Source organism: Kogia breviceps, chromosome 18 (genome assembly GCF_026419965.1).
Source record: "Kogia breviceps isolate mKogBre1 chromosome 18, mKogBre1 haplotype 1, whole genome shotgun sequence".
Classification (NCBI taxonomy): Eukaryota; Metazoa; Chordata; class Mammalia; order Artiodactyla; family Physeteridae; genus Kogia; species Kogia breviceps.
The window spans coordinates 25,283,574-25,305,542 of record NC_081327.1 but is presented as its reverse complement, the minus strand read 5'-3'; the positions used below and the strand labels follow the sequence as shown (position 1 = coordinate 25,305,542).

Here is a 21,969-nt window from a genome sequence, read left to right as displayed (position 1 = left end):
GCTGACGGCGGCCGAGTAGGCGTAACACTGGCGCCGCCTCCTGCCCTGGGGAGGAACTGCAGCCTGTCCGCGCAAGTCGTTTCTTTCGTATATTCCTTGTTTCCTGTTTGGTTCTTTCATTACTCGAATACTTATTGTGCGTCCGCTACCTTCCGGGGAGTGTTCTAGTAACTAACGAGGGATGCAGTAATCAACGAGCTAGCTCTCCCTCTAGGATTCAGAGGGAAATAAGGTATGTACAGAACCAACTAGAAACCAAATAATGGAATTTCTTTCTTTATAGCACCTCTTTCCTAGATACCTAACACCTTAAGTACGTATTTCTCCCTTGATTATTTTTTCTCATGTCACTCAACTTCCATAAATCGTAAAATAAACAAGGTATTCTGGAAATTTTTAAAAATCTGTAAGGCACTGACTACATTTATACTTGATTAAAATGCTTTCTTGCTCATTTCCTTGTTGGTCATTCATTCATTCAAGAACTATTTATTGCATGACATGTTAGGCACTGTATTTATCAGGGATGCAGTTGAGCAAGATGAACAAGATTCCTGTCCTCAAAGTGGAAGGGTTACAGCAGGCAATAAACATGCAAATAAACAATTAATTTCAGATAAGCTTGGTTCTGGAAGGAAGTAACAGTGTAATAGGATACAGTAAAATAAAGGAGGGGTAACAGGAACTAGTGCTGGGGAAGAGCTGCATGGAGCAGGGCATTTGACTTGAGAAACCCAAGAAGCCATGCAAATATGGGTGCTAAGAAGATTCCAAGCAGCACTGGAATTTTTTCACTATTGATACTTTGTGTATTTTATTCATTCATGGTTCAAGTTTTCCTCCTCCCTGCTTGCCAGTAGAATTAATTGACACATCCGTGCCCATTACTTCACTTTGTAGGTGCCTTTACCTTAGCACTTTTCAAAGTTTCCATTTAGGGAGGCTTCCTCTGAACCAAACCCTTTACATACATTATCTCATTTAGCCCTCCGAGGCAATCGTTTTTTTAAACTTTTAAACTGTGAGTCAAAACCCCTGAGAGGGCCATGAAATCTATTCAGTGCTCCATAACTGTTATTTTTTTAAACATGAACTAAAATTTAAAATATTAGCATCGCTAGAAGTTAAAAATAAATATCATTTCATGATTTTTTTGTTTCATTTGTGTGTGTGTTGCATGTGTGCTGTGTTGTGATCATAACGTAAAGCATATACCTAACTGAGGGTTCCAGTAAAAAAAAAGTCTGAAAGTTTGAAAGCCTCCAATGTAGGTATTAATGGGCGTATTTACAATGAGAAAGGTAAGAACGCATTTGTCCAGATCTTGCAGTTGTTGTTATAGCCTGGGTTTAAGTCCTAAGTCAAACTATCCCTTTTGACTTCTTGCTCAGTGTTCCATTTCTCCATCTCCAAGTCTGATTCATCAGGTTCCCTTTGGCACCCAGCAGTGCTTAGAGAATGGCTAGTGAACATGTGTCACAGGACAGGCCCTCCTAGGCTAGATTCTGGGGAGGTGAGGAGGGAGACAGACTGACAGCTAGGACATTGCAAAGCATTGTTAATAATTGGGTGCTTTGCTAACTTACCTTCAAAGGAGTCAGTTCTGCAGGACTTTGCCTGATGGGGTGTGCTAGTCTCTAGCAAGAGCGTGGGACCACAGAGGGAAGGCTAGGGACTATCTCCCAGGGTTCTCCCTCTCCATCGTTCATTTTCATCTGTGCTCAAAAAAAATGTCGAGATGCTCTTGTATATACAATAAGAAATATCACTTTCATTAAAATGTACATATGTTCCTTACAAGAGCAAATGCTGCTTCTTGATCAAGAGAGCAGGTATAGTGTTTATTTTTTATTAGGTTACAGAAGAAAAAAAATTGGACCGATACATGCACTTCCTTGGAAAGTTGAAAGGAAAGGGGTGGGGTCCAATTTCTGTAACATTTAATACTTACTAACAACAGAGATACTGTAATTTTACTCAAGTAATCAGATACATTTTTTTTGGCAGCTTAAAAAAAAAAGTGGCGCAGTGGATAAGAATCTGCCTGCCAATGCAGGGGACATGAGTTTGATCCCTGGTCTGGGAAGGTCCCACATGCCGTGGAGCAGCTAAGCCCGTGTGCTACAACTAGTGAGCCTGCACTCTAGAGCCCACGAGCCACAACTACTGAGCCCACATGCCACAGCTACTGAAACCTGCGCACCTAGAGCCTGTGCTCCGCAACAAGAGAAACCACAACGATGAGAAGCCCGTGCACGGCAACGAAGAGTAGTCCCCGCTTGCTGCAACTAGGGAAAGCCCGCGCGCAGCAACGAAGACCCATCGCAGCCAAAAATAAATAAATAAATTTATTTTAAAAAATGTTGAACATGACTTTGAAAGGGTGCATATTTTTATCCTGTCATTGGCATCTGCATGTATGGATCACGGGGGCTTGAGGAACAGTAAGGGATGAGGAGAGGAAAGTAGGGCCTCATAGTTAGGCTAAAAAATTTGGAACCTGAGGTAATGGGGAGACCAAAGGATATATATTTGTAGAAACATCATATCCATGAGATTTGTCAAGAAGATAATCAACAAATATTTGAGGAATACGTGTTCCAGGCACTGGGATATGAGCCGAGAATGCAAAGGTCTCTAGGAATCACTCCTGCCCTCTGTAGAGTTTAGTGTAAAAGCAAAAGACAAAAACGCTAAAGACTTTTTTTTCTTTTTTTTTTGCAGTACACAGGCGTCTCACTGTTGTGGCCTCTCCCGTTGCGGAGCACAGGCTCCGGATGCACAGGCTCAGCAGCCATGGCTCACAGGCCCAGCCCCCTCACAGCATGTGGGATATTTCCGGACCGGGGAACGAACCCACATCCCCTGCCTCGGCAGACGAACTGCGCCACCAGGGAAGCCCGCTAAAGACTCTTAAAACATCAATGATGGGCTTCCCTGGTGCCGCAGTGGTTGAGAGTCCGCTTGCCGATGCAGAGGACACGGGTTTGTGCCCCGGTCCGGGAGGATCCCACATGCCATGGAGCGGCTGGGCCCATGAGCCATGGCCGCTGAGCCTGCGCGTCTGGAGCCTGTGCTCCGCAACAGGAGAGGCCACAGCAGTGAGAGGCCCACATACCACACACACAAAAATAATAATAAAATAAATAAAATAAAAATTAAAAAATGAAGTACTGATAAATGCTACAAAATGCACACCCATAGAGACAGGACTTAGATAGTGGTTGCCAGGGGCTTAGGAAAAGGGGAAATGGAAAGTATGATATTTCTTTTTGGAGTGATGAAAATGTTCTGGAATTAGATAGTGATGATTGTATAACTTTGTGAATATACTAAAAACCACTGAATTGTGCACTTTAAAAGTGAATTTTATTATATGTAATTATATCTCAATTTTAAAAGTATGGGAAATCCCTACATGATCATCTCAATAGTTGCAAAAAAAGGATTTGACAAAATCCAATACCCTTTCATGATAAAAACACATGACAAACTAGGAATAAAAGGAAAATTTCTCATTGTTGGTAAAGAACATCTACAGAACCCATAGCTAACTTCATACTTAGAGGTGAATGTTTTCCTCCTAATATCAAGAAGTAGACAAAGATGTCCATGCTTACAACTTCTGTCCAACATCATAATGGAGGTTCCATCAGGCAATTAGGCAATAAAATGAGATCAAAGGAATCTGTATTGGAAAGGAAGAAGTAGAAGTAGAAGACATGATCTTATATATAGAAAATCCTATGGAATTCACCAATAAAGTATTATTGGAATTCACCAATAAACAAATGGGTTCAGCAAGGTTGCATGGTATAAGATCAGTATACAAAAATCAAGTGTATTTCAAGTGTATTTCTCTGCACTAGTAATAACCAACCCCAAAATGAAATAATGTAACTACACTTATATAGCATCAAAAAATAAAATAATTAAGAATACATTTTTAAAAAGGAGGGCAAAACTTGTATTCTGAAAACTACCAATATCAAACATTATTGAAAGAAATTAATGAAGACCTAAAAAATTGGAAAAACATCACATGTTCATGGATTAGAAGACAATCTTGTTAAGATGGCAATATTCCCGCAAATGATCTACAGAGTCAATGCAATACCTATTATAATCCCAGCTGACTTTTTTGCAGAAATTGACAAGTTGATCCTAAAATTCATGTGGAAATGCAAGAGACCCAAAGAGCCAAAACAATTTTGAAAAAGGAAATAAAGTTGGAGAGCTCACACGTTCACATTTCAAAACTTACTACAAAGACAGAGTGGTGCTGGCCTGTGATAGACATATAGATCAGTGGGATAGAATTGAGAATTCAGAAATAAACCCTGCATTTATAGTTAATTGATTTTTGACAAGGGTGTCAAGACAATTCAATGGGGAAAGAATAGTCTTCTTAACAAATGTTGCTGGAACAACTGAACATCCACATGCAAAAGAATGAAGTTGTACCTGTTTCTTTACCATACACAAAAATTAACTCCAAATGGATCATGTAAGAGCTAAAACTTTAAATCTCTTTGAAGAAAACTTAAGAATAAATCTTTGTGTCCTTGAGTTAGGCAAAGCCATATTAGATACAATAACAAAAGCACAAATGACAGAAGGAGAAATGGATAAATTGGACCTCATAAAAATTAAAAACTCTGTGGGACTTCTCTGGTGGTCCAATGGTTAGGACTCCATGCTTCCAATGCAGGGGGCCAGGGTTCGATCCCTGGTTGGGGAACTAAGATCCTGCACGCCTTGTAGTGTGGCCAAAAAAAAAAAAAAAATTAAAAACTTTGTGCTTCAAAGGACACCACTGAGAAAGTGAAAAGAAAGACAACCCATAGAATGGGAGAATATATTTGCAAATCATATACCTGATAAGGGACTTATATCCAGAATATATTAAAAACTCTTACAACCCAACAATAAAAAATGGACAAAGGATTTGAATAGATATTTCTCCAAAAAGAAAATACCAATGGCCAGCAAGTACATGAAAGATGCACAATATCATTATCCATCAGGGAAATGCAAATCAAAACCATGATGAAGAACTACTTCACATCCATGGAGATGGTTAAAATTAAAAAAAAAAAAAGATAAGTGTTATGGAGGATATACAGAAATTAGAACCTTTGTACATTGCTTCTGGGAATATAAAATTATATAGCCACATTGAAAAACAGTTTGACATTTTTTTAAAAAGTTAAACATAAATTCCCATATGGCCCAGCAATTCCACTTCTGTTTACCTACAAAAAATGAGAACATATGTCCCTACAAAGACTTGCGTGTGAATGTTCATAACAGCACTATTTATAATAGTAAAAAACTGGAAACAAATGTCCATCAAATGGTGAATGGATAAGCAAAATGTGGTATCTCCATACAACTGAATATTATTCAGCCATAAAAATGAATGAGGGGGGACCTGGTGGCCCAGTGGGTGGGACTCAGTGCTCCCAATGCGGGGGCCCGGGTTCGATCCCTGGTCAGGGAACTGGATCCCACATGCGTGCTGCAACTAGGAGTCTGTATGCTGCGACAAAGATCCTGCATGCCATAACTAAGACCCGGTAGAGCCTAAATAAATAAATAAATAAATTTTTTTAAAGGAAGAATGAGGTACTGACAAAGGGTACAACAGATGAACCTTGAAAAAATTTTGCTAAGTGAAAGAAACAAGTCACAAAGAACTCATATTGTATGAGTCCATTTATATGAAATGTCAGACTAGGCAAATCTGTAGAGATGAAAAGTTGATTATTGTTTTTCAGAGCTGAGGGAAGTTGGGGGAAAATGGGGAGTGTCTGCTAATGGGTAGGGGTTTTCTTTTCCAGGTGATGAAAATGTTATAAAATTGATTGTGTTGGTGACTGTACGACTCCGTGAATATACTAAAAACCACTGTACTGTATGCTTTAAATGGGTAAAGTGTATCATACGTGAATTACATCTCAATAAAACTGTTACAAAATAAAGAAGTAAGCTCTTTGTTAAAGTAAAATTTTTTACATTGTCCCTTTCCTCTCTGGACTACTATTTCTTTTCCCTTTTCCCATGGAGTTGTTTTCTAACATAATCTATTTTTATGCCTGAAAAAATTTTAAATTGATTATCCTATCATACTTCTCTGTAATAAAATTGTGTATCTAAATTAAACTTTTTAAAATTTAAATTTCTTGTGTCCAAGAGGCTCTATTAAAAGAAGTATTCTGGATGTGTTGCATAATAAATGATCATTTGTAAACAATTGATCAAGGCAATATAAATATATTATAATAAATAATAACAAATAAGACAACATTTGATTGGAAATGTATTTCTTAATGAGTTTTCTAAAAATCAGGTCATCAACATAACTTAGTGCTAGAATGACAGTATCCAATTGCAATTCCATTATTTTCCTTCAGCTTTATTGAGGTATAACTGACAAATAAATATTGTATCTATCTAAAGTGTACAGTGTGATGATTTGATATACCTATGCATTGTGAAATGATTACCACAATCAAGCTAATTAACACATTTTTTTGTGTGTGATGAGAGTACTTAAGATCTATACCCTCAGAAATTTCAAGTGTATAGTATAGTATTATTAACTCCAGTCACTGTGCTGTACATTCCCAGAACTTATTCATCTTATAACTAAAAGTTTATACCCTTTCACCAACATTGTCCCATTTCCCCCATCCCTTAGCCCCTGCCAACCACCATTCTACTCTCTGCTTCTGGGAGTTCAACTTTTTTAGGTTCTACATATAAATAAGATCATACAGTATTTTTCTTTCTATGTCTAGCTTATTTCACTTAGCATAATATCCTCAAGTTTCATCCATGTTGTCACAAAGGGCAGGATTTCCCTCTTTTTCTAGCCAAATAATATTCCAGCATGGGGACTTCCCTGGTGGTGCAGTGGTTAAGAATCCACCTGCCAATGCAGGGGACACGGGTTCAAGCCCTGGTCCAGGAAGATGCCTCAGGGCAACTAAGCCCACGAGCCACAACTACTGAGACCGCATGCCACAACTACTGAGACCGCATGCCACAACTACTGAAGCCCACTCACCTAGAGCCTGTGCTCTGCAACAAGAGAAGCCACCGCAATGAGAAGCCTGCATACTTCAACGAAGAGTAGCCCCTGCTCGTCGCAACCAGAAAAAAGCCCATGTGCAGCAACAAAGACCCAAAAAGCAGCCAAACAAAGAAACAAACAAAAACGAAAACAAAAACAGCAGATTACACTTTCTTCTCAACTGTGCATGGAATATTCTCCAGGATAGATCACATCTTGGGTCACAAATCAAGTCTCAGTAAATTTAAGAAAATGAAATCATATCAAGCATCTTTTCTGACCACAACGCTATGAGATTAGAAATGAATTACAGGGGAAAAAAGGTAAAAAACCACAAACACATGGAGGCTAAACAATACGTTACTAAATAACCAAGAGATCACTGAAGAAATCAAAGAGGAAATTTAAAAATACCTAGAGACAAATGACAATGAAAACATGATGATCCAAAACCTATGGGATGCAGCAAAAGCAGTTCTAAGAGGGAAGTTTATAGCTATACAAGCCTACCTCAAGGAACAAGAAAAATCTCAAATAAACAATCTAACCTTACACCTGAAGGAACTAGAGAAAGAAGAACAAACAAAACCCAAAGTTAGCAGAAGGAAAGAAATCATAAAGATCAGAGCAGAAATAAATGAAATAGAAACAAAGAAAACAATAGCAAAGATCAATAAAACTAAAAGCTGGTTCTTTGAGAAGATAAACAAAATTGATAAACCATTAGCCAGACTCATCAAGAAAAAGAGGGAGAGGACTCAAATCAATAAAATTAGAAATGAAAAAGAGAAGTTACAACAGACACCGCAGAAATACAAAGCATCCTAAGAGACTGCTACAAGCAACTCTATGCCAATAAAATGGACAACCTAGGGGCTCCCCTGGTGGTGCAGTGATTGAGAATCTGCCTGCTAATGAAGGGGACACGGGTTCGAGCCCTGGTCTGGGAGGATACCACATGCCGCGGAGCAACTAGGCTCGTGAGCCACAACTTCTGAGCCTGCGCGTCTGGAGCCTGTGCTCTGCAACAAGAGAGGCCGCAATAGTGAGAGGCCCGCACACTGTGATGAAGAGTGCCACAACTAGAGAAAGCCCTCGCACAGAAACGAAGACCCAACACAGCCAAAATAATACATAAATTAATAAAACTCGTACCCCCAACATCTAAAAAAAAAAAGGACAAGCTGGAAGAAATGGACAAATTCTTAGAAAGGTATTACCTTCCAAGACTGAACCAGGAAGACACAGAAAATGTGAACAGACCAATCACAAGTAATGAAATGGAAACTGTGATTAAAAATCTTCCAACAAACAAAGTCCAGGACCAGATGGCTTCACAGACGAATTCTATCAAACATTTAGAGAAGAGCTAACACCCATCCTTCTCAAACACTTCCAAAAATTTGCAGAGGAAGGAACACTCCCAAACTCATTCTATGAGGCCACCATCACCCTGATACCAAAACTAGACAAAGATACTACAAAAAAAGAAAATTACAGACCAATATCACTGATGAATATAGATGCCAAAATCCTCAACAAAATACTAGCAGACAGAATCCAACAACACATTAAAAGGATCATACACCATGATCAAGTGGGATTTATCCCAGGGATGCAAGGATTCTTTAATATATGCAAATCAATCAATGTGATACACCATATTAACAAATTGAAGAATAAAAACCATATGATCATCTCAATAGATGCAGAAAAAGCTTTTGACAAAATTCAACACCCATTTACAATAAAAACTCTCCAGAAAGTGGGCATAGGGGGAACCTACCTCAACATAATAAAGGCCATATATAACAAACCACAGCAAACATTGTTCTCAATGGTGAAAAACTGAAAGCATTTCCTCTAAGATCAGGAATGAGACAAGGATGTCCATTCTCACCAGTATTATTCAACATAGTTTTGGAAGTCCTAGCCACAGCAATCAGAGAAGAAAAAGAAATAAAAGGAATACAAATTGGAAAAGAAGAAGTAAAACTGTCACTGTTTGCAGATGACATGATACTATACATAGAGAACACTAAAGATGCCACTAGAAAACTACTAGAGCTAATCAATGAATTTGGTAAAGTTGCAGGACACAAAATTAATGCACAGAAATCTCTTGCATTCCTATACACTAATGATGAATAATCTGAAAGAAAAATTAAGGAAACACTCCCATTCACCACTGCAACAAAAAGAATAAAATACCTAGGAATAAACCTACCTAGGGAGACAAAAGACCTGTATGCAGAAAACTATGAGACCTTGATGAAAGGAATTAAAGATGATACCAAGAGATGGAGAGATATACCATGTTCTTGGATTGGAAGAATCAATATTGTGAAAATGACTATACTACCCAAAGCAATCTACAGATTCAATGCAATCCCTATCAAATTACCAATGACATTTTTTATGGAACTAGAACAAATCATCTTAAAATTTGTATGGAGACACAAAAGACCAGAATACCCAAAGCGGCCTTGAGGGAAAAAAACAGATCTGGAGGAATCAGACTCCCTCACTTCAGACTAAACTACAAAGCTATAGTAATCAAGACAATATGGTACTGGCACAAAAACAGAACCACAGATCAATAGAACAAGATAGAAAGCCCAGAGATAAACCCACACACCTATGGTCAACTAATCTATGACAAAGGAGGCAAGGATATACAATGGAGAAAAGACAGTCTCTTCAATAAGTGGTTCTGGGAAAACTGGACAGCTACATGTAAAAGAATGAAATTAGAACACTCCCTAACACCATACACAAAAATAAACTCAAAACGGATTTGAGACCTAAATGTAAGACCGGACACTATAAAACTCTTAGAGGAAAACATAGGAAGAACACTCTTTGACATAAATCACAGCAAGATCTTTTTTGATCCACCTCCTAGAGTAGTGGAAATAAAAACAAAAATAAACAAATGGGACCTAATGAAATTTCAAAGCTTTGGCACAGCAAAGGAAACCATAAACAAGATGAAAAGACAACCCTCAGAATGGGAGAACATATTTGCAAATGAATCAACGGACAAAGGATTAATCTCCAAAATATATAAACAGCTCATGCAGCTCATTATTAAAAAAACAAACAAGCCAATCCAAAAATGGACAGAAGACCTAAATAGACCTTTCTCCAAAGAAGACATACAGATGGCCAAGAAGCACATGAAAAGTTGCTCAACATCACTAATTATTAGAGAAATGCATATCAAAACTACAATGAGGTACCACCTCACACCAGTTAGAATGGGCGTCATCAGAAAACCTATAAACAACAAATGCTGGAGAGGGTGTGGAGAAAAGGGAACCCTCTTGCACTGTTGGTGGGAATGTAAATTGATACAGCCACTATGGAGAACAGTATGGAGGTTCCTTAAAAAACTACAAATAGAACTACCATACGACACAGCAATCCCACTACTGGGCATATACCCAGAGAAAACCATAATTCAAAAAGACACATGCATCCCAATGTTCATTGCAGCACTTTTTATAATGGCCAGGTCATGGAAGCAAGCTAAATGCCCATCGACAGACGAATGGATAAAGAAGATGTGGTACATATATACAATGGAGTATTACTCAGCCATAAAAAGGAACGAAATTGGGTCATGTGTTGAGATGTGGATGGATCTAGAGACTGTCATACAGAGTGAAGTAAGTCAGAAAGAGAAAAACAAATATCGTATATTAATGCATATATGTGGAACCTAGAAAAAGGTACAGATGAACCAGTTTGCAGGGCAGAAATTGAGACACAGATGTAGAGAACAAACGTATGGACACCAAGGGGGCAAAGCAGTGGGGTGGTGGTGGGCGTGGTGTGATGAATTGGGAGATTGGGATTGACATGTATACACTGATGTGTATAAAATTGATGACTAATAAGAACCTGCTGTATAAAAAAATAAATAAAATAAAATTCAAAAGTTCTTTTTTAAAAAGAAAGGCAAAACCATTGAAGATATCAGGGATAGACTCTGACACCTTTTCTGTTTCTTATAAAATGGGTTTTTATATTGTAAAAAAATACACATAAAATTTACTCTTTTGACCATTTTTAGGTGTATAATTCTGGCACATTTAAGGATATTCTCATTGTTGTGCAAACAGGCAGCCATCCATCTCCAAAACCCTTTTCATCTTGCCAAACTGAAACTCAGTATGCATAAAATAGTAACTCCACATTCCTCTAGCTCCTCGCACCACCATTCTACTTTATTCATTTTTATTTTAATAGTTTAGAATTTTTTTAAAAAATTATTTATTTATTTATTGGGTTGCGCTGGGTCTTTAGTTGCAGCAGGCAGGCTCGTTAGTTGTGGCTCAGGGGCTCCTTTGTTGCAGCACTTGGGCCCCTTAGTTGTGGGATGCAAACTCTTAGTTGTGGCATGCGAACTCTTAGTTGCAGCATGCATGTGGGATCTAGTTCCCTGAGCAGGGATTGAACCTGGGACCCCTGCATTGGGAGCATGGAGTCTTAACCACTGTGCCACCAGGGAAGTCCCCATTCTACTTTCTATCTCTACAATTTTGACCACTCTAGGAACCTTATGTAAGTGGAATCATAGAGTATTGGTCCTTTTGTGACTGAATCATTTTACTCAGCATAATGAACTCAAAGTTCATCCATGTTGTAGCATATATCAGAATTTCATTCCTTTTTAAGAGTGAATAATATTCCACTGTATGTATATACTCCATTTTGTTGATCCATTCATTACCCTTTGACAATTAGACAACCATCTGAGGAGCCTCAGATTCCTCTAAAGACAAACAATATGGAAAGAAACATAGCTACTCTGTGACCATCAGATCAAGTGACATGCAGAAAAGGTAGCTTCTACACAAAATTTGGGTCAAAACCTCAACTTGCCTTCCTTATTTTGCTCTTTAAATCATCGTTGGCTTATTGTAGTCATTCTGTTCTTCATTCTCTGCCCATATACTGTAATGTAAAGATGGAAAGAATTGCTTTTATATTAACCTTTTTTTTTCTAGGTTTATGAGTTTTGTTGGTTATTTCTGGATATAATATTAATAGCTGGTTACAAATAGCTCACTCAAGGGAGACTAGATTCAACCTTGAGCCTCAAGGTTGGCACTAGATAGTACAAGGAAAGTTACATTTAGGTGTCCATGCCAGAGGAAAGTATAACTCCAGGGCCCAGGCAATCCACGCAGTCTGCCTAATCCGTCTTCTTTCTTGAGCTCAGAAGAAAGAACTCCTTATTTCCCACATAACCCAAGTATGGGGTATTTAAAATGGTCACAAATTCTTTGACCCTCCTTATATCAGGAGGTGGGTCTGTGTCCCATTCTCTTGAGACTGGGTGCTCTTTGCTATTGCTTTGACCTGTAGAATACAGCAAAAATGAATTTGTGCTCAGTAAGACAAGGCTGTAAACCAGTAAACTACTTCAGGGATTTCATCTAAGCCTATTTATCTGGATGGTTTGCTGGATGGGTTCTCCCATCAGGACCTCCATTAGGATTGGTCATTGAGAAAACAGATTGCCTATCAAACAGCAGTTTTACTTATTGAAACTTGCTTTAAGACCCTTGCCTTGCTGTGTTCACCAATCCTAAAATACTATGTTGTGACTGTTGCCCAATCCCAATTGACTCCTCTCTTGAAAGACCTGCTTTGAACCACCTGAGTCCAGAACCCAACCCTATAAATTTATTTTCCTCACCTTCCCCCACTCAGATTGTCAAGGTGGTGGTCTCCATTACTGCAGGAAGTCTAACAAAGTTAGCTTTGCTTGATAGCAGGTTTCCTGGTCATCTTTTGAGATGCTGCCAGTCTACAAGATTATTGTTTTGTGAAACGAGTTTCAGTTTCGTATATGTGCATGTGTATGTGTCTGTGTTTACTGGAAAGTGATGTAAAATGTATTGCAACTGTGGGTGGTGGTAAAAATGTTCGAAAGCCATTGGTTTATTGTCTTCCTCTACCAGAATAAATTTTGCCTTCTCTGCCTTATCCCCAACGTTTTGAAGAGTTCCTGGCACACAAATACTTGCTGAGTGAACGAACGAACGAAAGAACAACTGTCTGATTGAAAAAAAATAAAGACAAAGGAAACAAGAGAGAGGGAGGGAAGAAAAAAAGGGAAAGGAAAAGTAACAAGAAGAGGAAAGGGGAAAAGTCACAAGAAGTGGAAAGGAATAGAGAGCGAAGCGGTGCGCGGCTTGCTCGTCCCCACCGGCAGGGGCGCTGTTGGCAGCTTTGCTGCCCAGGTGGGCTTGGTGTGCGGGGCTGCCGGGGGCGGGACCGCTGGCGCGCGGGGCAAGGTGGGAGTGGAGAAGCTGGAAGGAAGGGGTTCGCAAAGGCTGCATAAGGAAGCCACGGAGGCGCGCCGCGGCCAGGTAAGCGGCCCCCCGAGGGCAGGTGGGCCTGGCCTGGCCTCACCGCAGCCCAGCCGCCACGCCCTCAATGACCTTGAGGATGGCAGCTTAGGTAGGCCCAGGCGGGGCGAGCGCCTCACAACCTCAGTTTTTCACTCCTTGGGGGCCTCAGTTTCCCCAGCTAGGAAGTGGGCAGATGGGCTGGACACTTTGCCTCGGAGCGAACACGGGAATCTCCAGCAGCCACTCAAGGCCCCTCCTGCGTCCTTTTACAGCCTCCCGGCAGGTCTCCTTGCTTTCCCGCCATGTCGAGTCCTTACGAGATGCAGGTCGGTGCTGTCTGGCTCAGCCTCTCCTTGGCTCGCTGTCCCTTTCCCTCCTTGGGAGAACTCTTGCTAATCTGCTGTGGCTGTCTTCATTAATTCCTTCCTCCCACGTTTATTGAGGCAGCAAATTTGGCGGTTACACCAGGCTTCTGGAGTCAGGAGAGATACGAGTGTGGGTGGATCACTTGAGCTGTGTGACCCTGGCTAAGTTCTTTTACTTCCCTGTGTCTCCGTTTTCTCATCCCTAAAATGGGATAATGACAGATCTTACCTTGTAGGATCTTTTGATATTTAAAGACGTTAATATGGATAAAGGTTTCGAGCAGAGATATCCTCCTGTTGCACCATTAGCTTCGTACCTCCGCTTCCTTGCTCATTACCGCACGGTTTTGATTTTCCTTCGGTGATTAATTAGTTTTGACTGCTTAATGTTTGTTAATGAATTTTTCCCAGGAAGGCAGACAGAGCTCTTATCTTTGTTTACCCTGTATCCCTCACATCTACGTCGGTATCACTCACATCTAGGTCGGTATCTTAGTGGCATCTGAAGCCAGCGTTGGGTAGGCTGGGGGTACAGGGGCGATCAAGACAGTTCTGCCCTCGGTCTGAAAGAGGCATTTGAGCAAGTATAGCAGGGTTGGGTCTTGTTTGGGAGCTTAGTGCCTGGGGAAAATCAGTTAAGGTCAATATTACCCTTGAAGGAACTGGATCTTGAAAGCCCCAAACTGAGATTTACTTTTTGGGGTCATCTTTGTATTTCAGCTTTGTCCCAGTCCCAGGACAATAGAGGCCAAGACTGTTTTGCAAGGTAAATGCCTCCTGCTGTGACTTTTGTGAGGAGGAATGAGAGCAGACAAGAGGCCACCTGCAATTCAGTGTTGGCTTTCAGATGCTGCCCTCAGTTAGTGTTGAGAATGCACTGGAATCCCCAGCACTTGGCTTTTGGGTGGGCTACCACTACCTTCTAGGGTGAGGTGTCATTTTGCCAGGCTGGTCAAGTGATCCTGTCCCCAAACTCATGGAGGAAAAACTAATTTCCCCCTTGTACACTGAAGTTGACAGCTCCAGTATTTTTCATTGTACTCCTAAAGAGTTGCAGAGGATATTACTACCATTCTCTGCTGTGTTTATTATATGCATGTTTTAACTATATTTTGAGCAAAATCCAGGAGTTGCCGATTTAGCCTACTAGTTTATGGAAGTTGTCCGGCAAAACATCTGATTGGCCAAATTGGGCCTCACTTATCAAACCAGAGGTCTGATTTCATTTTTAAAATACAGCTTATTGAGGTTTAATTTACACACCATAGAATTCACTCATTTTAAATTTAATGATTTTTGGGGGGACTTCCCTGGTGGTGCAGTGGTTAAGAATCTGCCTGCCAATGCAGGGGACACGGGTTCGAGCCCTGGTCCGGGAAGATCCCACATGCCACGGAGCAACTGAGCCCGTGTGCCACAACTACTGAGCCTGCACTCTAGAGACCACGAGCCACAACTACTGAGCCCACGCACCCTAGAGTCCACGCTCCACAACAGAAGAAGCCACCGCAGTGAGAAGCCCGTGCACACAACCACTGAAGCCTGCAAGCCCTAGACCCCATGCTCCGCAACAAGAGAAGCCACTGCAATGTGAAGCCCATGCACTGCAATGAAGAGTAGCCCCCGCTTGCTGCAACTAGAGAAAGCCCGCGCACAGTAACGAAGATGCTCTGTAGCCATAAATAAATGAATTAATTAATGATTTTTAGTAAATCTCCATAAGCCATTACTACAGTCAATTTTAGAACATTTCTGTGACAACAAAAAGATTACCCTGTGCCCATTTTCAGTCACTCCTCATTCTACCCCAGGAAACCAGTGATCTGGTTTCCATTTCTGTGAATTCACATTTTCTGGATATTTCATATAAATGGAATCATCATATAATATGTAGTGTTTTGTGACTGGCCTTCACTTTAGCATAAAGTTTTTGAGGTTCATTCATGTTGTAGCATATATCAGTACTTCCTTTTTATTGCTGAATAGTATTTCATTGTATGGATATACCACATTTTTTTCTTATCTGTTTACCAGTTGATGGACATTTGAATTGTTTCCATTTTTTGGCTTTTGTGAATAACTCTTATATGAACATACACATACGAGTCTTCATGTGGACATATGTTTCCTTTCTCTTGGGTAGATGGGTTGCATTGCTGGGTCATACGGTAAATTTATGTTTAACTTTTTAAGAATCTGCCAAACAGCTTTCCAAAGAGGCTGTACCATTTTACATCCCCACCAGCATTATATGAGGGTTTTGGTTTCTTCACATCTTCACGAACACTTCTCCTTTGGATTATATCCATCCTAGTAGGTGTGAAGATTTTTTTTGTTTTGTTTTGTTTTTGTTTACATCATGACACATTTTTATTGGTTGAAAACGCATTGCACACAGACCAGCACAATATGTTTCAAGCTCCACGAGGGCAGAGACTGTTGTCTATTTTTTCACCACTGTATACCTGACATACAGTAAGCTCAACATTTGATGAACAGGTGCACTTCACAAGTATATGAACACATTCAAGAGAAAAGGACTATGTACAGTGAGAGAGGATTTTGTTTTCTATGATGGCCCTATGCCAGCAGCTAAGGAGTAATCCCCTCAACCTTTTGCCTCTGGGGTGGAATAGAAGCCCAGGCTCATGTGAGAAGGATGCTGGCCATTTGGGCTCCATTTGCAGGGTTTGTCCCACCCAGCAGTTGCTTGGCTGCCAGCCTTTGGCCTGTCCCAGGTCCCATTTGCTCATCTCTTGGCTTGCCACCTTCCTGCTTTATCACTAAGGCTTTAGTCTGTTTGTTCCTGTAGAAACGGACCCTCCAAAGAATCTGATGTGTGCATCACCTCACTTATCCTCACAACACTGCCTGGACCAGTGATTCTCAACTGGGGACAATTTTGCCCCCCAGGAGACATTTGGCAATGCCTGGAGACACTTTTTTTTTTTTTTTTTTTTTTTTTGTGGTACGCGGGCCTCTCACTGTTGTGGCCTCTCCGGTCGCGGAGCACAGGCTCTGGACCCACAGGCTCAGTGGCCGTGGCTCACGGGCCCAGCCGCTCCGCGGCATGTGGGATCTTCCCGGACCGGGGCACGAACCCGTGTCCCCTGCATCGGCAGGTGGATTCTCAACCACTGCGCCACGAGGGAAGCCCTGGAGACACTTTTGATTGCCCTGACTTGGTGGGGTTGGTGCTCCTGGTGTCTAGAGTGTACAGGTCAAGGATGCTTCTTAACATCCTACAATGCACAGGACGCCACTACAGCAGAGAATGAAAGGGTCCAAAATATCAGTAGTGTTGAGGACCTCTGCCCTATGGGTCAGGGGCTCTACTAGCTCCATTTTTACAGGAGAGGAGACAGGTGTGGAAAGGTTGGGTAAGTTGTCTCATGCTCCTGTAGCTGGTGAGCAGTGAGCTAGGATGTAAACCAAGTGAGGCTGGCCTCAGAGCCCTAGCTCATATCCCACTGTACATGATTGCTTCTCAGAAATGGAAAACCCAAACAGAGATGGAACAGCTTTTTACTCCTTCACTCAGTTATGCTACAACCAAGGGACCAGCTGTCCCACTTTGCCTAGCGCTGAGCAGGTTCACAGGATGTGAGGCTTGGTGCTCAAGCTGGGATGGATGGTCATCCTAGTACAACCCAGACTCTGTAAGGATCTGAGCTTGAGACCCGGTCACCATAATTAATTTGTTGAGTTCATACCATGTGGTAATCACTCGGTAGTAGTGATTACCTATATCAGTTATAGGGACCCAACCCCAGTCCCAAGTTCACATAGTCTCAAGGCCAACTTTACTCGTGTTCTGAAAATATTGATCTGTTAGCTCCTTGAGTTAAGTCAGCAAGCCTCCAGGTAGATCAAAATTTATCCTTGGAGGATTTTTAAGGTTTGTTGGAGAAGCAGATCAGTTGGGGGTAGTGTGGTAGAGGAAAAAAATCCCACAGTTTGATGGCAGGGTCAGAGTTCCTATCGCTTAACCTGTCTGGGGCTCCGTGTCCTCATTTGCAAATTGAGTCGATAACAGGAGCCACGGTTATGAGTATTACCTTGTACCAGGTACTGTGCTTTCAAGGTGTTTGCACATAGTGTTATCTCATTTAATCTTCAGTGCTGGGAGTGGGTAGCTCCTCAGGTTGAGTGGTGAGCCCAAGGAGGCAGCTGGAGTCAGGATGCAAACCCAGATTGTCTCACTCCAAAGACCACACTTTTACAGCTATGTAACGTCTCCCAGGGCTGTTTCTGAGGAGATGGGAAAACATGCCAATTAGGGTGAAAAAAATAGGAGGTGGCCTCAAGGGCAGCGCATTCAGTGTGTTTGCAAAGGCATGTGTGTTTTGCCACTGCCTAAGACCCCTGAAGCATCCCTGGCTCCCCAACACCTACACCGTGGGTCCCTGCAGCTGACCTCGCCCTCCAGCACCTGGACCCCTCGCTCGCTCGTTGCCCCCAGCAGCGTGTGTTTGATGTGATCAGTGGATTTGAAGTATGGCTCAGGCCCCAGGAGCCGCCTTCTTTCATGGGGAAGCAGAGCTCCAGCCTCTCAGCAGCAGCTGGCCTGTCTCTTCTCGACCCTACTGTATGAGTCTGGCTCGAGCTGCAGGATTTGTGTGTCAGCTTCAAAAGTGCCTGAGGCTGTGTCCAAACGGTGAAGGTCCTTGATGTGTTGCTGTGGTTTGCTGAGGCTTCCAAGGACAGGGGTCTGCTGGGGGGTCGACAGGCTGATTTCCTTGTCTGCAGCTGAGTCATTCCGAGAATAGAAGCGGCTGCTGTTTTTCGAGCACTTATTCTGTGCCAGGCGTCATAGAGATCATTTCCCATGGAATGCTTCTCTCTTCTTCCTGGGCTGGCGGTTCTCCTTATGCTGCTTTACTTTTTCTTCTTTCCATAACTAGGAAGTGTATTCTAAAAACCTGTGTCTTCTGGTGGTGGCTCTGTGCCGGGTGTGGGGCTGGCATCACAGCTGTTCCTCGATCCCACGATGCAGTCCTATAGAAGTGACCCGGTGCAGCCTGGTCGTTTCACACGTGGCCTTTGGAGTGGGGACAGCCAGGTCTGAATCCCTGCAAGTTGTGTGCAGTGTGAAGTTTTGTGGTGGTTTGGCTTCGCCATGACTCCTTATCAAGCTGCACATGGTTCTGAAGGAAGACAGAGGACACCAAAGTGGAACTGAAATCAGTGAAATAAAATTCATGTTTGTTTGTTTAATTAAACATTTGCACTGTGTCCTACTTACCTCCTTTCCTTTTCTCCATTCCTTGGGATGCCAGTGTCCCTGCGTCTTCCCTAGATGTTTTATTGACTTAAACTTTTTCTTTAGCAGAGAAATAGAGGTGGGAGGGTATCTGTGGGCTGTGATTAGCTGGTCTTCATTGCTGTGTTTTTTTTGTTGTTGTTGTTTTGTTTTTGCGGTACGCGGGCCTCTCACTGCCGTGGCCCCTCCCACTGTGGAGCACAGGCTCCGGACGCGCAGGCTCAGTGGCCGTGGCTCACGGGCCCAGCCGCTCCGCGGCCTGTGGGATCTTCCCGGACCGGAGCACGAACCCGTGTCCCCCGCGTCGGCAGGCGGACTCCCAACCACTGCGCCACCAGGGAATCCCCATTGCTGTGTTTGCTTGAAAATTGGTGTATTGTGGTGCAGAGTGGGTGATGGAAACAAGCATTGCCACTTACAAATTTCACTGTGCTATTGATATTGTGAACATGATTTTCTTACTTAATCAATCCTAAAAAAAGAATGCAATTTATTTTTCTAGGATTTAAGATGTCTTCGTTGGTCAGACTTCATAGAAGACAATATGGAAGACTTTCATTAGCTAAAAGGTAAAGTGAAATATTCTTTAAATTTGTATCTTGGTTTTTAGGTGATCCCAGGGTAAAATAGCAAAATTAGATGAGGACATAAATGCAGATATCAAGATTTAATTTTGGTGAATTTGCTGATTTCACTTTAATTTTAGTGTATATAATTTAAAAAACTATGTCCTTTAACATCTTTTCTGATAACAAAAGTAATACTTTTTTTTCTTATTAGTTATCTATTTTATCCATGTTAGTGTATATATGTAAGTCCCAATCTCCCAGTTCATCCCACCACCAAGTAATACTTTTTTTGAAACTTTCCTTTTAGAATAATTATAGACTAACAGGAAATTGTAGTAAATATTTGTTTTAAAATATTCAGACAACACTGAAATGCATAGTACAAAAAGTACAAATCCTCTGTAACCATACCGCTGAACATTTGCTAGTATTAACAGTTTGGTATGTCTTATTTAGGCTTTTTGTTACATTGCTAAAGAGATCTGTAAACAAAGTAAACTCAATTTTTGCATGTTGGAAGAGAGTCTCCAAACTTAAATCCTTATTATGCATTTCACCTCTGCAAACACAAATAGATACCATCAGGTCTTTGCACGTTTTTTTCCCCCTTCACTGTTGTTTTTATACATTACTTACAGGCTCTGTGGTCATTACTCAGAGCCTGGTTACTCCCAAAGAACTGGAATTGGGCCTCCTACCCCACTATGGCCTTGCTTCTCCTACCTTAGGATACCTAAGAATCACTTGACAAACTTATTAGAATGCAGTTTCCCAGGCCCCATCCATGCTGTTTTTAAGATCTGGGGCCCAGGGAGCTGCTTAAGTATGCAGCTCAGGTGATTCCTGCTCTTGGTGTTGGAGCCACTTTAAGAATCCTCCACGGGCTTCCCTGTATATATGTGTTAGCATACGGTATTTGTTTTACTCCTTCTGACTTACTTCACTCTGTATGACAGACTCTAGGTCTATTCACCTCACTACAAATAACTCAGTTTCATTTCTTTTTATGGCTGAGTAATATTCCATTGTATATATGTGCCACATCTTCTTTATCCATTCATCTGTTGATGGGCATTTAGGTTGCTTCCATGTCCTGGCTATCGTAAATAGAGCTGCAGTAAACATTTTGGTACATGACTCTTTTTGAATTATGGTTTTCTCAGGGTATATGCCCAGTAGTGGGATTGCTGCGTCGTATGGTAGTTCTATTTGTAGTTTTTTAAGGAACCTCCATACTGTTCTCCATAGTGGCTGTATCAATTTACATTCCCACCAGCAGTGCAAGAGTGTTCCCTTTTCTCCATACCCTCTCCAGCATTTATTGTTTCTAGAGTTTTTGATGATGGCCAATCTGACCGGTGTGAGATGATATCTCATTGTAGTTTTGATTTACATTTCTCTAATGATTAATGAAGTTGAGCATTCTTTCATGTGTTTGTTGGCAATCTGTATATCTTCTTTGGAGAAATGTCTATTTAGTTCTTCTGCCCATTTTTGGATTGGGTTGTTTGATTTTTTGTTATTGAGCTGCCTGAGTTGCTTATAAATTTTTGATATTAATCCTTTGTCAGTTGCTTCATTTGCAAATATTTTCTCCCATTCTGAGGGTTGTCTTTTGGTCTTGTTTATGGTTTCCTTTGCTGTGCAAAAGTTTTTAAGTTTCATTAGATCCCATTTGTTTATTTTTGTTTTTATTTCCATTTCTCTAGGAGATGGGTCAAAAAGGATCTTGCTGTAATTTATGTCATAGAGTGTTCTGCCTATGTTTTCCTCTAAGAGTTTGATAGTGTCTGGCCTTACATTTAGGTCTTTAACCCATTGAAGTTGATTGACAATGTTGTGTTAATTTCTGCTGTATAGCAAAGTGATTTAGTTATACATTATTTTTTATATTCTTTTCCATTATGGTTTATCACAGGATATTAAATATAGTTCCCTGTGCTATACAGTAGGACCTTGTTTTTTATCCATTTTATATGTAATAGTTTGCATCTACTAATCCCAAATACCCAGTCCATCCCTCCCCTACCCCTGCCTTGGCAACTGCAAGTCTGTTCTCTATGTCTGTGAGTCTGTTTCTGTTTCGTAGATAAGTTCATTTGTGTCATATTTTAGGTTCCACATATAAGTGACATCATATGGTATTTGTCTTTCTCTTTCTGACTTACTGCACTTAATATGATAATCTTTAGTTGCATCCATGTTGTTGCAAATGGCATTATTTCATTCCTTTTTATAGCTGAGTAGTATTCCATTGTATACATGTACCACATCTTCTTTATCCATTCATCTGTTGATGGACATTTAGGTTGTTTCCATGTCCTGA

At 41.1% G+C, this 21,969-nt stretch overlaps 1 long non-coding RNA gene across 1 annotated transcript; it reads left to right on the top strand.

Annotated features, from left to right (window-relative positions):
- The first annotated feature begins 118 nt into the window (after positions 1–118).
- LOC136793131 (uncharacterized) lies at positions 119–2,368 on the top strand. Its single transcript, XR_010838003.1, has 2 exons — positions 119–232; positions 2,008–2,368. It is a non-coding gene; the product is annotated as an uncharacterized lncRNA (long non-coding RNA).
- Positions 2,369–21,969: the final 19,601 nt, after the last annotated feature.